Source organism: Moschus berezovskii, chromosome 6, assembly GCF_049115385.1.
Source record: "Moschus berezovskii isolate FMDL1 chromosome 6, NW_MosBer_1.0, whole genome shotgun sequence".
NCBI classification, from domain to species: domain Eukaryota; kingdom Metazoa; phylum Chordata; class Mammalia; order Artiodactyla; family Moschidae; genus Moschus; species Moschus berezovskii.
The window spans coordinates 14,231,142-14,249,959 of NC_142465.1; the positions used below are offsets into that span (position 1 = coordinate 14,231,142).

Sequence of the window (18,818 nt, forward strand, 5' to 3'; positions counted from 1 at the left end):
AAAATGATTGCCACAGTAAGCTATTAATGCCTGAGACTCACCCCAAATGAATTAAACCAGAATATATGGTACAGTGGTTCTCGATCTTGGCTTCAGACTGGAACCACGTGGCCAGCTTTGACAGTCATGGATGTCTGGGTCCACAGAGAGACTCCAGTGTGACTGGCACAGGGCAGGGCCTGAGCGAGAGCTTTCGGAAGCCCTCAAGGTAATGCCAGTGGTTGATAAAATCTGTGTTTGAGAACCCCTGGGCTAGTTGGCATGGGTGTTTTCATAGCCCTGCGTGATTCAAATGTGCATGTTGAGAACCTCTCCTAGAAATGAATGGTTTAAAACATGAGTGTGCCTAAGAATCACCTGGGGAAATGTATTAAAATATAGGTTCCTGACATCCCCCCCTCTCCACCAGTGCCACTTGAGGGACATTGACTCAGGAGGCATGAGGATAAGACTCAGAAATTTTCAAATTATTCAAGTGATTTTTCTTTTTTTAGTTTAGCTTTTATTAAAAAAATTTATTAGCACATGGTTGATTTAAAATGTTGTATTAGTTTCTGCTGTACAGCAAAGTGAATCAGTTACACATAAACATATATCCACTCTTTTTTAAGATTCTTTTCCCATATAGGTAATTACTGAGTATTAAGTAGAGTTCCCTGTGCTATACAGTAGGTTCTTATTAGTTACATGTTTTTTTATGGAGTAGTGTGTATATGTCAGTCCCAAGATTCAAGTGATTCTAAAGTTGTTGTTTCACAGATCCTGTTTCAAAGAGACATGAACAAAACGATAGTCCAGGTTTCCTTTTGTCCCAGCATTTCCAAAACTCCTGCACTTTCTATTATTCTTTGACACGCTATATAACAGGATACTGAATGGGATTCTTTTCAGAGTCTCAGAGTTATTGATAAAAGTCCATAAATGAAAGTAAGTAGCGTCAACTATCTACCCAGTTTACTCTGCAACAGTGCTCCTAGCAAAGGCTGGTCGCCCTGACCGCTGTGGAGCTGGAAAGCCAGCCTGCTCCCCAGACTTGTATGATTGTATTCACGATCTCTAAGTGTGGTGTTCAGTCATCAGGTTCTTTAAGATTCCAGATGATTCCTATGACCATTCAAAACTGAGAAATACTGTTCAAAATGAGCTATCAAGTAAACTTTACCAAAAATTACTAAAAGCTGGGCCAGCTCTGTCACATTATACCATAGGCCTTTTCCAGTACATATGAAGAGGTAACTGTGAGATGAAAAAAAATTTTATGAAGAATTGTTGATTCATTCATTTTGGACAAAATACTAGGTCTTTTCTTCTCTCCAATGAACCAAGCGAGGAGTGTTCCAAATAGAACCAACTGCAGCCATTGGCGGTCGCCTGCTGAGGGAGACAACTGCTTTCCTGGTCTCACAGACGATCTGCCTGCCCCCTGCCCATCTGGTCAGAGGCGGAGACATGGAGAGCACTGGCACCAGAGCCGACTCGCTGGCCCCCACCCAAGGGAATCTAGCAATGTGAGGTCATGGGGTTATATGGAAGTTGGTAAAAGCCAAAAGAAGCCCCAAAACTAAGAATGGCAGAGATCGGGTCCTTCCAGCCTAGGTCTGGCTGGTGCTGCAAAGATGTGGTGAGTGACAAATTGGATGTTAAAATGCAGTTTAAATGGAGTTTAAAATTAATTCTGACTCGCTTTAGCTCTATAAAAGTACCAGAAACCTGCAAGGCCCAAGATCTGTAAGGAAGTCAAATAAACCTTTCAATAAGTGAAATAATTGTTCTTAAAACAACTTCAATAAATTGTGTGTAGTTTATTTACGAGTCCCCCTAAGGTTCTTGCTGAGAACCTCCTTACACTCATTTTATGAAACTTTTCTACAAAATTTGGTTACTAATACAGAAGTCTGGGTTTACCAGGATAGCTCACATTGGAAGGAATATAAGAAAGGGACTGGGGAGGCTGCTTGATAAACATTAAGAAAGCAAGAAGATCTCAGAAGTTTTTCCTGAAATGAACTCCTCCTCTTGCCTACCAACTCTCAGGTTCATACCTCCATTATCTATCCTGTTATCTAAGCACAGTACTTGGGTATAGCCTTTGCCCCTCCTCACTCTCCCTCACACTCTGGATCCCATTACTCTCATTTCAAAAAGCAATCATAATAAGAAACCTTTATTTAATGTCTATGGAGTAGGAGCCATTACTAGCCAAGAGCTTTCCATCTCTACCCATTTTATCCTTCTAACAACTTTGTGTGCTGCATGCCTGCTAAGTCACTTCAGTCATGTCTGACTATTTGTGAACCCATGGACTATAGCCCATCACACTCCTCTGTCCATGGGATTCTCCAAACAAGAATACTAGAGTGGGTTTCCATGTCCTCCTCCAGGGGATCTTCCCAACCCAGGAACTGAACCCTATCTTTTATGTCTTCTGCATTGGTAGAAGGGTTCTTTATCACTGAGCCATCTGGGAAGCCCCTAAAAACCTTATGTGGTAGTAAATATCCACATTGTACAATGAGAAAATTGAGGCTTAGAGTGAATTTAAGTATTTCATTAACAAATAGGAAACCTGGGTTTGGAGTCTGGATCTAAATGATCCTTTATTTTTATTCCAATAGTAGATTTTCTTTTAGAAGCTTTTTCCTTCAACATTCAACACTTTTATAATAGCCCTATGTCCTGCAGGCTTTCCTGGCCAGAGGCTGAGCTCTAATTTTCCCTTTCTCAATAAAGATTAACCTCTATTTCATTTACCAGTATTCCTCTCTAAAGTAATGTTCAGTGATCATCAGAATTATATGGAGAGCTTTTATTTAATGCATTTACTTCTTTTGGCTTACAGGATATTAGGGATTGAACCCAGGTCCTGACAATAAAAACACCAAGTTCTAACCACTGAACTTCCAAGGAATTCCCTGGAGAGCTTTTAAATGATAGGGAAGAATTTTTATCAGCCTTTGCTACCCCCTAGCATCACCTGAAGGAACTGTAAATAAACAAACATACAAACAAAAACCAGATACCTAGATCCTCAGTTCAGTTCGGTCGCTCAGTCATGTCCGACTCTCCGCGACCCCATGAATCACAGCACGCCAGGCCTCCCTGTCCATCACCAACTCCCGGAGTACACTCAAACTCATGTCCACAGAGTCGGTGATGCAATCCAGCCATCTCATTCTCCATCATCCCCTTCTCCTCCCGCCCCCAACCTTTCCCAGCATCAGAGTCTTTTCCAGTGAGTCAACTCTTCGCATGAGGTGGCCAAAGTATTGGAGTTTCAGCTTTAGCATCAGTCCCTCCAATGAACATCCAGGACTGATCTCCTTTAGAATGGACTGGTTGGATCTCCTTGCAGTATAAGGGACTCTCAAGAGTCTTCTCCAGCACCACAGTTCAAAAGCATCGATTCTTCGGCGATCAGCTTTCTTCACAGTCCAACTCTCACATCCATACATGACCACGGGAAAAACCATTGCCTTGACTAGACGGACCTTGGTTGGCAAAGTAATGTCTTTGCTTTTTAATATACTATCAAGGTTGGTCATAACTTTCCTTCCAAGGAGCAAGCGTCTTTTAATTTCATGGCTGCAATCAGCATCCGCAGTGATTTTGGAGCCCCAAAAAATAAAGTCTGACACTGTTTCCACTGTTTTTCCATCTATTTCCCATGAAGTGATGGGACCAGATGCCATGATCTTTGTTTTCTGAATGTTGAGCTTCAAGCCAACCTTTTCACTCTCCTCTTTCACTTTCATCAAGAGGCTTTTGAGTTCCTCTTCACTTTCTGCCATAACTCTTCTTTTCACAGCTATTTGTAAGGCCTCTTCAGACAGCCATTTTGCTTTGTTGCATTTCTTTTCCATGGGGATGGTCTTGGTCCCTGTCTCTTGTACAATGTCAGGAACCTCCGTCCATAGTTCATCAGGCACTCTATCTATCAGATCTAGTCCCTTAAATCTATTTCTCACTTCCACTGTATAATCATAATGGATTTGAGTTAGGTCATATCTGAATGGTCTAGTGGTTTTCCCTACTTTCTTCAATTTAAGTCTGAATTTGGCAATAAGGAGTTCATGATCTGAGCCACAGTCAGCTCCTGGTCTTGTTTTTGCTAACTGTATACAGCTTCTCCATCTTTGGCTGCAAAGAATATAATCAATCTGATTTCAGTGTTGACCATCTGGTGATGTCCATGTGTAGAGTCTTCTCTTGTGTTGTTGGAAGAGGGTGTTTGCTATGACCAGTTATCTTGGCAAAACTCTATTAGCCTTTGCCCTGCTTCATTCCATGCTCCAAGGCCAAATTTGCCTGTTACTCCAGGTGTTTCTTGACTTCCTACTTTTGCATTCCAGTCCCCTATAATGAAAAGGACAGTTTTTGGGTGTGTTATTTCTAAAAGGTCTTGTAGGTCTTTGTAGAACCGTTCATATTATTTCTGATTTCACTGTTCTCGGATACGGCCTGGGCATCAGAATCTTCAGAGCGCTCCAGTGATATAATGTGTGGCTATGTTGAGAATCACTGATATGGCCTCTTAAGCTGCACCCTATGGGTTCTAAAAACAATGTTACTTATAATACTAATTGCTGTCATGTACAGACTTTGGTATAGCATGAAATTGTCAACATTTTCCTTCTCTTAGCACTATGAGGTGCATAATATTATCTCCATTTTACAGGAAAGGAAACTGAGACCCATAGAGTTAAGATTACCTCTCTGGAGAAAGAGCTAGTAAGTTGTCAATTTAGGACTTGAATTCTGGCAGTATGGTTCTAGAATCTGGATTACATTTAAGACATGGCTCAGGAAAGCATATTCTTAAAATCATTCCCAGCACTTCTTATCCAAGCCTGTTAACAGAGATTAAGCTAATCTGATCAATAAATCCTTGCTTGGGACTGAAGTCAGTGGTTCTCAAATTTTAGTCAACAACAACAAAAAATTAACCTTGTACCATTTATTAAAAATTAAGATTTTTTTAAAAAGAGGCTGACGGGGAAGCTTTGAAATTTTCTGTTTTAGTAATCATCTTGGGTGGTGCTGATGCAGGAAGTGGTCCACAAATGCACTTTGTAAGTTAATGATAGTTTAATATGTGATCCAGAAAAAGGTGAGCTAAAGACCATCATTCACTTTTATTTGCCTTACTTATATCATCTTATAAAATCTTCAAAAACATGTAAAAGGCTTACTTACTACTGTCCTCATTGAACAGTTAAAGAAATATTTTAAAAAACAGCTAAGGCTGAGAAAGATGAATTATCTGGCTCAAGGCTATGTAGCTAGGAAAATGGTAGAGTCAGGATTCAGATCAGATGTGTCTGACTTCAGTGCCCATGCTTATTTATTTTTCTATCCTGCTGTAAAAAGGGATTAGAGATAAAACAATAAAGGTATTGCAAATTTATTTTTTAAATACAGCATCATTTCAAACTGAGGCAAACACACATAACACCACCCAAAGTCCTGGAAGATAATCCTTCAATACATTATAGTATATCAATGTATTCTTGCCTTGAGAAACCCATGAACAGTATGAAAAGGCAAAAAGATAGGATACTCAAAGATGGAACTCCCCAGGTCGGTAGTAGCCCAATATGCTACTGGAGATCAGTGGAGAAATAACTCCAGAAAGAATGGAGAGACAGAGCAAAAGCAAACACAACACCCAACTGCGGATGTGACTGGTGATGGAAGCAAGGTCTGATGCTGTAAAGAGCAATATTGCATAGGAACGTGGAATGTTAGGTCCATGAATCCAGGCAAATTGAAAGTGGTCAAACAGGAGATGGCAAGAGTGAACGTCGATATTTTAGGAATCAGAGAACTAAAATGGACTGGAATGGGTGAATTTAACTCAGATGAACATCATATCTACTACTGTGGGCAGGAATAAGTTAATAGAAATGAAGCAGCCATCACAGTCAACAAAAGAGTCTGAGATGCAGTATTCAGCTGCAATCTCAAAAACGACAGAACAATCTGTTTGTTTCCAAGACAAACCATTCAATATCATAATAATCCAAGTCTATGCCCCAACCAGTAATGCTGAAGAAGCTAAAGTTGAACGATTCTATGAAGACCTACAAGACCTTTTAGAACTAACACCCCAAAAAGATATGCTTTTCATTATAGAGGACTGGAATGCAGAAGTAGGAAGTCAAGAAACACCTGGAGTAACAGGCAAATTTGGCCTTGGAGCACAGAATGAAGCAGGGCAGAAGCTAATAGAGTTTTGCCAAGAGAACGTGCTGGTCATAGCAAACGCCGTCTTCCAACAACACAAGAGAAGACTCTTCACATGGACATCACCAGATGGTCAATACTGAAATGAGGTTGATTATATACTTTGCAGCCAAAGATGAAGAAGCTCTATACAGTCAGCAAAAACAAGACCGGGAGCTGACTGTGACTCAGATCATGAACTTCTTATTGCCAAATTCAGACTTGAATTGAAGAAAGTAGGGAAAACCACTCGATCATTCAGATATGACCTAAATCAAATCCGTTATGATTATATAGTGGAAGTAGGAAATAGATTTAAGGGACTAGATCTGATAGACAGAGTTCCTGATGAACTATGGAAAGAGGTTCAAGACATTGTACAGGAGATAGGGACCAAGACCGTCGAGTTCCTGATGAACTATGGAAAGAGGTTCAAGACATTGTACAGGAGATAGGGACCAAGACCGTCTGCAAGAAAAAGAAAAGCAAAAAGCAAAATTGGCTGTCTGAGGAGGGCTTACAAATAGCTGTGAAAAGAAGAGAAGCACAAAACAAAGGAGAAAAGGAAAGATACACCCATTTGAATGCAGAGTTCCAAAGAATAGCAAGGAGAGATAAGAAAGCCTTCCTCAGCGATCAATGCAAAGAAACAGAGGAAAACAATAGAATGAGAAAGACTAGAGATCTCTTCAAGAAAATTAGAGATACCAAGGGAACATTTCATGCAAAGATGGGCTCGATAAAGGACAGAAATGGTATGAACCTAACAGAAGCAGAAGATATTAAGAAGAGGTGGCAAGAATACACAGAAGAACTGTACAAGAAAGATCTCCACGACCAAGATAATCACAATGGCGTGATCATTCACCTGGAGCCAAACATCTTGGAATGTGAAGTCAAGTGGGCCTTAGAGAGCATCACATGAACAATGATAGTGGAGGTGATGGAATTCCAGTTGAGCTATTTCAAATCCTGAAAGATGATGCTGTGAAAGTGCTGCACTCAATATGTCAGCAAATTTGGAAAACTCAGCAGTGGCCACAGGACTAGAAAAGGTCAGTTTTCATTCCAATCCCAAAGAAAGGCAATGCCAAAGAATGCTCAAACTACCGCACCACTCATCTCACATGCTAGTAAAGTCATGTTCAAAATTCTCCAAGCCAAGCTTCAGCAATACGTGAACCATGAACTTCCAGATGTTCAAGCTGGTTTTAGAAAAGGCAGAGGAACCAGAGATCAAATTGCCAACATCCGCTGGATCATGAAAAAAGCAAGAAGGTTCCAGAAAAACATCTATTTCTGCTTCATTGACTATGCCAAAGCCTTTGACTGTGTGGATCACAACAAATTGTGGAAAATTCTTAAAGTGATGGGGATACCAGACCACCTGACCTGCCTCTTGAGAAATCTGTATGCAGGTCAGGAAGCAACAATTACAACTGGACATGGAACAACAGAGTGGTCCAAATAGGGAAAGGAATACTTCAAGGCTGTATAGTGTCACCCTGCTTATTTAAGTTATATGCAGATTACATCATGAAGAATGCTGGGCTGGATGAAACACAGACTGGAATGAAGATTGCCGGGAGAAATATCAGTAACCTCAGATATACAAATGACACCACCCTTATGGCAGAAAGCAAAGAAGAACTAAAGAGTCTCTTGTTGAAAGTGAAAGAGGAGAGTGAAAATGTTGGCTTAAAGCTCAACATTCAGAAAACTAAAATCATGGCATCCAGTTCCATCACTTCATGTCAAATAGATGGGGAAACAGCAGAAACAGTGACACACTTTATTTTGGGGGCTCCAAAATCACTGCAGATGATGACTCAGCCATGAAATTAAAAAATGCTTGCTCCTTGGAAGAAAAGTTTTGACCAACATAGACAACATATTAAAAAGCATTACTTTGCGAACAAAGGTCCGTCTAGTCAAGGCTACGTTTTTTCCAGTAGTCATGTATGGATATGAGAGTTGGACCATAAAGAAAGCTGAGTGCCGAAGAATTGATGCTTTTGAACTGTGGTGTTGGAGAAGACTCTTGAGAATCCCTTGGACTGCAAGCAGATCCAACCAGTCCATTCTAAAGGAGATCAGCCCTGGGTGTTCATTGGAAGGACTGATGTTGAAGCTGATACTCCAATACTTTGGCCACCTGTTGCAAAGAATTGACTCACTGGAAAACACCCTGATGCTGGAAAAGATGAAGGCAGGAGAAGGGGACGACAGAGAATGAGATGGCTGGATGGCATCACCGACTCGATGGACATGAGTTTGAGTGAACTCCGGGAGTTGGTGATGAACAGGGAGGACTGGCATGGTGCAGTCAATGGGGTCGCAAAGAGTTGGACACGACTGAGCAAGTGAACTGAACTGATAATCAATGTGCTCATATTGATAACATGTTTTAATCATCAAAAATGATTGAATCATCATCAACTGCCTGATGATAGTAAGATAACATGTTCTGGAAAAACTTCCTTTAAAATAATTGAATATTATAACCAGAAACAAAATATTGAAACTTAAGTGGGAGGAGCTTCCGGTCATCTGGAATACTTCAATTATCATCTTCTCTTTCCTTAATGAGGACTTTTTATTAACTTTGCTAACATTTAGACTGCAGAATTTAACCATGACTCATTTGCATCTGGAACTTGCATGAAGATGGAGCTGGGTCATTTAAGATATATCATCACAAATTTCATAAAAATGTATTGAGTACTATGTCAAACAACATGAATTATCTACCCCAAAGTCATCCAAACCCTCATGTTCCTCGCCTTCTACTACAGAAGCTGGAAAGCAAACATACTTCTCTTTCCAGACTCTTCTGTCTTTTGGCCAAGTTGTTATAAGTGGTAAAGTCACTGGGTCTGGCTTCCAGGAAGCCTTTTTCAATGGATAAAATGCTGGCATACGCTTCAGCATTTTGGTGTTTGCACTCTTGCTCTTTCCCCATCTCTTGCCAAATGTGCTGAGATGTGAACTGGCTATTTTGTGATCATGAAAAGACTATCATGTGCTGAAGAAGGTGGGGTATGAAGAAGGATGGGACCAAGCCCTTGATGTCATCACCAAGCTGTGCACTGGCCTTGAACTGTGCAACCCCATGATTCTTGTCTATGAGAAAAAATATACGCTTTACTATTTGGTTCTCTGTGACTTGCAGCCAAATACAAACTAATACCAAATGAAATGACTTTAAGGCATTATTCTAGCAGGAATAACATTGACGTTATTGAGAAACTGGAGTCAAACATGGATGGTCGTCCTTTGATTAAGACAGTCATGGAGGGATTTCCTTGGTGGCCCAGTGGTTAAGAATCTGCCTTGCAATGCAGAAGATATGGGTTTGATTCCTGGTCCGGGTACTAAGATTCCACATGCTGCAAACCAACTAAGCCCACGTGCCACAACTACAGACATTGCATGCCTCAGCTAAGACCTGACACAGCCAAATATATATTTTTTAAAAGATGGTCATGGAAAGTCTTTCTGAGAAGGTGACACCAGATTGAGACTTGAATAGTGACAAGGAGCCAGCAATATGAAAATCCAAAGAAGGAATATTCAGACAAGAGGAAGAGCAAGTAAAGACCCTAAACTGAAGGGAGCAAGCCTACGTGTTAGAATAGAGAAAACCAGTGTCCGTGGAGCACTGTGAGACAGGGAGGAAGCAACAGCCACAATGGTATGCTGGTAAATGATTAACAACCAGTTCTCTAAACACAAAACAGAAAAAGTTCTTATTTGTAGCACTTTCTGATTTCTGTTCATGGGGTTCTCATTCAAAAAATGAAGATCATGGTATCCAGTCACATCACTTCATGGCAAAGAGATGGGGAAGCAATGGAAACAGGGACAGAGTTTATTTTCTTGCATTCCAAAATCACTGCAGATGCTGACTGCAGCCATGAAATTAAAAGACACTTGCTACTTGGAAGAAAAGCCATGACAACCTAGGCAGCATATTAACAAGGAGAGACATTACTTTGCCAACAAAGGTCCATATAGTCAAAGCTATGGCTTTTCCAGCAGTCACGTACAGATGTGAGAGTTGGACCATAAAAAAGGCTAAGTGCCGAAGCTTTTGAACTGCGGTGTTGGAGAAGACTCCTGAGAGTCCCTTGGACTGCAGGGAGATCAAACCAGTCAATCCTAAAGGAAATCAGTCCTGGATACTCATTGAAAGGACTGATGCGGAAGCTCCAATACTTTGGCCACCTGATGAAAAGAGCTGACTCATTGGGAAAGACCCTGATGCTGGGAAAGATTGAGGGTAGGAGAAGGGGACGACAGAGGATGAGATGGTTGGATGGCATCACTGACTCAATGGACATGGGTTTGGGTGGGCTCTGGGAGTTGGTGATGGACAGAGAGGACTGGTGTGCTGCAGTCCATGGGGTCACAAAGAGTCAGACATGACTGAGGGACTCTCCAACAACAACTGATCTCTGTAATGCAAATACTCCTACCATGACCAATTTCAAACTACGGACATGTTATCATTGGCTTGAAGAATTCTTGACTACTTAACAATCAGCTCTCACAAGGCAGAAAGTACCAATTCCAACATACCATTGTATAGGAAACAGAGGTTAGATTTTATGCAAAGATCTTATAAGAAGATTTTATTTTAGTGTAGTTACTAAAAAAAAAGTGAAGAATTTTTGGCAGAAGAATGATATAATTTTATTCATGTTTCACAAATATCATTATGATTATTATTTGAAATTAGTTATAGCAAATCAATGGTATACAAAGAAAACCAGTTAGAAAGAAGGCTATACCTGTGGCATTGGCAAGAAATGGTGAAAGCTTAGACTAAATGGTAGCAGTGGGGACACAAGAAATGGACAGCACAGGTAGGGAGAATAATCAGTACCCCAAGGGGATGCATTATCTGTATGATGAGGTCTCAAAAAAATGTCTCTTCAGCAGAAAAGGATTTATTAGTGAATACAGTCATACATGTTAGCCTGCTTCATCAATAACTGTGTCTGCTGCTTTACCCATAAGCAAATAGTGTCAACAAACTTCACAACTAATGAGAGTAACAAGGTAGAAGAAAAATATCAGAACCCTGAAGACAGAATTATTTTAAAGAGACATTAATAACAGGGTGGCATTATCTCTGCTGTTTAGCCTCTTCCTGTTCATATAAGATCTCTCCATTCAGGGTCAATTAGGGATTATATAAAATGTTTTATCACTGCACCAAGCAGTTGGAGAATACGGATATAAACCCAAAAGTCAGAGACCTGAACACTATAAAATGTGGTAATATTGATCATATAGCTATTATGAAGTCTGAAAGAGAATATAATTATGATGAGATTTTCATAGAGAGTGCCTAGCACTTGAGCTATATATGAGATCTATACCTCTAACCCTTTCTTTCTATGAATCCTTACTTCCTGTTCTATTTAGTGGAAATGTCTGAAGAGGAAATGTTAAATTATAGGAATGAAACTATGCTACTCAAATTTCCTTTGAAAAGGTGAGTAGATGTCCTCTTTTTAAAGACATACCCATATCTGACCAACAGAGTTTAAGTAGGATGGCTTTGAACAACTAAATTTAGCCACACCTTAGTATTTCATGTACAGTATTATAGAAGTCATTATTAAGTCTACATTTTAAATAGTGTACGTGAAATATTGACTGATGACTAGCTTTATGATGTATCCAAAAATTGGACTAAAGGACGTCCAGTTTAAAAATCTAATAATTAGCTACACAACAAAGCATGTGTACCAATGAATTAACATATGTGGACAATATTGCTCTGTACTTGTATTTCTCTGATATGGAAAGCAACTCTGCCAATTTACAAGTTATAATGAGACATGACAACCAGTGTGTCCTTCTCATTTGACACTTATCTCTGTTTGGATCCACCCACATCTTGCCATGTTCTTTAAATGCAGACAATTTGGTAAACCTTAGGATGAACTAGCTCAATTTAAATGTGGTCAAATTAAAAACCTTACTTCAGTTCAGTTCAGTCGCTCAGTCGTGTCTGACTCTTAGCGACCCCATGAACCACAGCACGCCAGGCCTCCCTGTCCATCACCAACTCCCGGAGTTCATTCAAACTCATGTCCATCGAGTCGGTGATGCCATCCAGCCACCTCATTCTCTGTCATCCCCGTCTCCTCCTACCCCCAATCGCTCCCAGCATCAGAGTCTTTTCCAGTGAGTCTACTCGTCGCATGAGGTGGCCAAAGTATTGCAGTTTCAGCTTTAGCATCAGTCCTTCCAATGAACATCCAGGATTGATCTCCTCTAGAATGGACTGGTTGGATCTCCTTGCAGTCCAATGGACTCTCAAGAGTCTTCTCCAGCACCACTTAGTATGCTGTTAAAAAATAACCCCACTTTATATTTATTATCAAAAGCTGAATGAATTCTCTTCCCAGGATTTGGGATGACATTGAAGTGTCACCACAAAGAAGTTTGACAGTACTAGAATCTCAAAATCACGAATTTCTAGAGTGAAAACCAGAAGTTGTACACCACTTCTGGTACAACGGGTCCTGCTTTTCGGAGAAGGTGATGGCACCCCACTCCAGTACTCTTGCCTGGAAAATTCCATGGACGGAGGAGCCTGGTGGGCTGCAGTCCATGGGGTCGCGAAGAGTCGGACATGACTGAGAGACTTCACTTTCACTTTTCACTTTCATGCATTGGGGAAGGAAATGGCAACCCACTCCAGTGTTCTTGCCTGGAGAATCCCAGGGACGGGGGAGCCTGGTGGGCTGCAGTCTATGGGGTCACACAGAGTCGGACACGACTGAAGTGACTTAGCAGTAGCAGCAGAGTGAAAAACCCTGGTCCAGACTCTGCTCAAAGTGTTTGCCAAACCTGCTGCAATCAGAGGAACACTTTATGCAACAAAATGAAAAGCTGCAGATACTAAGCGATTCTCTGAAGTAGTAGGTACCTATTTCATTTCAAAGTGACTACTTACTCAATAAACAAATCTTTAGGTATACAAAGCTTAAGATACAGCTTTCTTTGTCAAACAATCCCTGTTACACTGTCTGAATGAATAACATGTTGCCAGTTTTTCCAGGAACTATATTCAATGTTTTCTTTTCTTCCTTTTTAAAAAACTTCATCTAATTTTCCCAGGCAGCTAAAATTGAAGCTTAATTTGCCTATCATTACCTGAAACCTCTGGGAAAGTTTCAACTTCCTTTTCTGTTTGAGCTTTATCTCTATTATATTTGATGTCTTTCCCTTTTTTTCTATATTTTCACCTCACTTTTCTTTTTAATCTTGCCTCCATGTCTTTACATAATGAAAGCCAACTATAACCTTACTTCTAATGATGGTGAAATTAGCTCATCTCATTTTTTCTTGTTTCCAGCCTTCTTGGCAGCTATGCAAATGAACACCTGACTTGACTGTGTTGGGGGAATATATGAGGACTTAGACCTGGCCAAAATGTAATCTATTCTTGCATGTCTAAAAGCAGTGGAGCAATCTACAACCCTTTTTCACACTAAATACTAGAGCACCAGTGTCCTACTAATTTCTGTATGCTCTGTTGTATCCACCACAGAATCATGATAATTGTAGGCACTTAAAAACTGGCTGCTGAATAAGACTGATTGTGGGATAAGTAGTTTATATTATATACATTTAATAGTATATATATGTATTTGTCCTCACTAGTTAACAATGATACCTATATCAAGCCCAATTTGACAAGATTTAGATTTTTTTTACAAAATGTGAATTCAGAGAAAATTAGGATTTAAGGGACTAGACTCCATCTTTTTATAAAGATCAAATTTAACCTTCTACAAATGGGAGGAGTAAGAACCATGGGGATGACTTGGAAAGTAGATCAGAGTTTATTTTAGAACTTGTGAAAATTTTTAGAGAAGCCTTATTTTTAACTCTCTGGGAGGTATTTTAAAATACTTTGTCAAAACTGCATTGTGTATGCAGACAAATTGTTTCTGAAATTTCTTAGAAAATGAATATAATGGGTGTTTCTTCATTAGCTAATTAAGTATTGGGAGTATAGTTTCAGGAATACAACTAGCACATACAGATTAGCAAGATGATACCTCAACAGTGCATCACAGCTAACCAGCCTGTCCATCCACTATCCCTTATTTATACTTCATCTAAGCCCTCAACTGACTTTAGATGCAGTTGAATCAAAGAACAAAAACACTTTTCACAAAGCTTTAAATTGAACTCTATATATCTTATTTTTCCTAACTCCTTACCTAATGTTTCTCAATAAAAAGTTAAATCATTATTGCCCAACATCTTAAACTACTGTATACTGTCACCCTGCTTATTTAACTTACATGCACGGTACATCATGAGAAAAGCTGGGCTGGATGAATCACAAGCTGGAATCAAGACTGTCAGGAGAAATCAATAATCTCAGATATGTAGATGACACCATCCTAACGGTAGAAAATGAAGAAGAACTATAGAGCCTCTGGATGAAGGTGAAAGAGGAGAGTGAAAAAGCTGGCTTAAAGCTCAACATTCAAAAAGCGAAAATCATGGCATCCAGTCACATTACTTCATGGCAAATAGATGGGGAAACAGTGGAAACAGTGACGGACTTTATTTTCTTGGGCTCCAAAGTCACTGTAGATGGTGACTGCAGCCACGAAATTAAAAGATGCCTGCTCCTTGGAAGAAAAGCTATGACAAATCTAGACAGCGTATTAAAACCAGAGACATTACTTTGTCAACAAAGGTCTGTATAGTCAAAGCTATGGTTTTTCCAGTGGTCATCTACAGGTGTGAGAGTTGCACCCTAAGGAAGGCTGAGCACTAAAGAACTGATGCTTTCAAACTGTGGTGCTGGAGAAGGCTCTTGAGAGTCCCTTGGACAGCAAGATTAAACCAGTCAATCCTAAAGGAAATCAGTCCTGAGTATTCATTGGAAGGACTGATGCCGAAGTTCTAATACTTTGGCCACCTGATACAAACAGTCAACTTATTGGAAAAGACCCTGATGCCGAGATAGATTAAGGGCAGGAGGAGAAGTGGGCAACAGAGGATGAGATGGTTGGATGGCCAACTCAATGGACATGAGTCTGAGCTAACTCAAGGAGACAATGAAGGATAGGGAAGCCTGACATGCTACAGTCCATGGGCCTGCAAAGAGTTGGACAGGACTGAGGAACTGAATAGCAAATCTTAAAATGCTAGACACAAAAAAGAGATGAATCCTTAGGCTCTATGAGTTGTTTTTTTTTTTATATCTCCAGCTTAGTACATCAAAAATTACCAAGCTTTTACATTGGTAGTGATTCTACCTGAAGTAATTGGCAATGAAGGAGACTGGAATACTAACTCCCTTCAGTCGTGTCCAACTCTCTTGTGACCCTATGGACAGTAGCCTGGCTGGCTCCTCCACTGTCCATGGGATTCTCCAGGCAAGAATACTGGATTGGATTGCCATGCCCTTCTCCAGGGGATCATCCTAAACCAGGGATCAAAACTGTGTCTCTCATGTCTCCAGCATTGGGAGGCAGGTTCTTTCCCACTAGCACCAGCTGAGAAGCCTTGATTCCCCCTGTGTATATGGTAAAACTGGATTTATTTCCTGGTAAGTATTACTAAGTAAGTAAGTAAGTAAAGTCGCTCAGTCATGTCTGACTCTTTGCAACCCTATGGATGGTAGCCTACATTCCAATTCCCTTTTTTATAGTGCTCAGGAAGTAGGAAGGGAAAAATTTTATCAGGGAATAGCTGGAGAGACACCCAACCAAGCTGGGTGTTTTCAAAGAGCTCATTATAAAGAAATTTTACAAATTTAACTTTTCCTGTCCTCAAATATCTCCTAAACTAGAGAAGAGATGAATGTTTTTATCTAAACTGACACTCTGATATATTATTCTGCTATCAAGACCCTTAATAATATGTTTCCTCTGTTACAGTATCACTACTATATCATACTGTCACTCGGTTTTTTAGTTACTTTAAGAATTGTATGGTGAGTTTAGTGTGGTGCTATCTTCATCTTTAAAAGATGATTAGAGGACAAAGTGAAGCTTGGTGTTTGCAGCAATTGCTATGGTAATGAATAGTTGTTGAGAATGTGATTACTATCAGGCTGTACAAAAGATGACTTAAAATTCTAACTAAAAATGATGAAATAATGAGTTCCTCCTCATTATGTTAGACTCCCTGGGGCTGCTTTGTCAGGCTTTTCATAGATGTTTCTTTTCTAAAACAAATCTTGGGAATAGAGGAGGAGGAAAAATAATTGCTGAATAACTTATTGTATTTGCATAGCAAACTAATAGTAACTAATAAAGTGCTATTTGGTCATGAGTATAGTTACACGATCTATTGAATAAATTTAAAGATAACAAGAAGCAAATGGCTACTTTTTCCCTGAATTATAAAATAATTCACTTCTCAGGGTGGCTTACAGGTAAATATGAATTTTAGTCCTATGCTTTAGGTATTTTTGTTTAAAAAATGTGTAAAATGTTTATTATGTTATCAAGACTATCACTAATCCTTCTTTCTAAAATTAAAACTTTCAAAGATGATTCAAAATAATCTAAGTGAATAACCGTAGCTTAAGATTGAAGTAGCTTTTTAATTTTTCTCTAAGTCCCCAAATTCATTATTTTACAAAGACTTTTAATCATGGGTATATGGTGATTTCATTTCTTTAAAATTTTAGTTCTATGATAATAATTTTCTTTATATTCAAATCATCCTTTATATAATAAATAGAATTCTATCTAGTATTTTACTTACTGAGTTACCAAATATTTTCCATTAATTTTAACATATACTTTGGAATAGTTAAAGTATTTTTCTGTTATTTGACAAACATCTTTGTAAATTCATCAAGATCTATGGCCTTTCTTACAGATAAGTTTTACTTTCTTATATATATAATTGCTTCTGTTATTGGGCTGTTATGACCATCTATTACTTCATGGTCAATGTAAAGAATTTCTATGGTCTTACAAGGTATTGTTGTTTGGTGACTAAGCTGTGTCTGACTCTTTTGTAACCCCATGTACTATACCCCACCAAGCTCCTCTGTCCATAGCGTTTTCCAGATATGAATACTGGAGTGGGTTGCCATTTCTTTCTCCACGGGATCTTTCTGACCCAGGGATCAAACTGTGTCTCCTGCTTTAGCAGGTGGGTCTTTACCACTGAGTCACATGGGAAGTCCCCCTACAATGTATATATATTTCATTTTCCTTTTTTTTTTTCTCTAAGGTTGTATACAGTGTATACAGCTTGATACTTAAAAAAAACAAAACTCTTCAATATCTACAGCTATGTTCTAATTCTTATTTCAAAGTTATTTATTAATAACATTGCTCTTTTCCTTGATCAAACATGGCAATATATTTATTCATTTTCTGGTCTTTTCAAAGATCCAGCATTTGATTTTATAAAACATATTTTGTCTAATCACCATTTATTTAGTAATACCTGCTTTTATCTATACAGCTTCCTTCTTAATCGTTTGCTTAGACTTATTAATGTGTGCGTGTGTTTGTGTTTTAATTCCCATTCTCCAGAGGATCTTCCCGACCCAGGGACTGAACTTAGGTCTCCTGCATTACAGGTGGGTCTGAGACACCAGGGAATCTGTGCGTTTTAATGACCCTACTTTTTTCTCAGAATCCTATTATACCAATATCTTGCTTCTTTTGACAGATCATTTCTTTATAGCCCACCATTTAATTTTGATTTATTAAAGTGAACACTTTACAGAAAAATGATTTTTTTCAAGGGAATGCTTTTAAGAGAATTGTACTTTACTCTTTACTTTTTGATTGCATCATATATTGATCACAGAAAATTACTTGTATGAGTTCTCATTTCACATTTTAACAAATTTTTGGAGTAATACATGGTAAATACGTCACAGATGTTTGAAAATAACAGATAATACAGATACAAACATATATAAAATGTGTGCTTGAGCTTGTTAAATGTTTTACTGAGATTTCAAATAGTCTAACTTTTTATTGTCTATTTATTAGCTGTCAATCTCTGAGAAAGTTGTGTTGAATTGCTGATTTTTTCCACTAACAGTTTCTGACTCGTACACATATACTTCTAAATTGATGCTAGGTTTAGGATTCTAATAGATTCTTACTAATGTTTCTCTACTAAATATCATCCTTTGTCATAATTAGTTTTGGCTTGAATTCTATTAATATCATTCTGCCTATTTTTGTTCTAACTTTTGCCTGATATGGCATTTTCCACCTCCTTATTTCCAAATTTTCTCTTTATGACTGTTTTTCATATCAGCTTATTATTTTCTTGATATTCTGATATTTGTTAACGCGTGTATTGTTTATTCTATTAACTCTCTTTTCTGAGTAATATTTTTTCTGACATAGGTGCCTTTATAAAAATTGTCCTCAAAGAGTGGGTGATTTTGTTTGTTTCTACTTAATATTTAACTTCAGGATTTAGATTAAATGATATTATACTTCCATAATCAAACAGGCATTCCCATTCATCAGTGAATACAGTTTCTAATACTAAAAGTCTATTTCCAGGACTAGATATGCAAGTACCTGAGGAACGGCCACTTCAGCAAGGAGGAAGAG

General features: G+C 38.8%; 1 protein-coding gene across 2 annotated transcripts in view; it reads right to left on the minus strand.

Moving 5' to 3' along the window:
• LIN7A (lin-7 cell polarity scaffold A) overlaps positions 1 to 18,818 on the minus strand; it is a 161,352-nt gene that overhangs the window by 111,418 nt on the left and 31,116 nt on the right. The window lies entirely within an intron of this gene.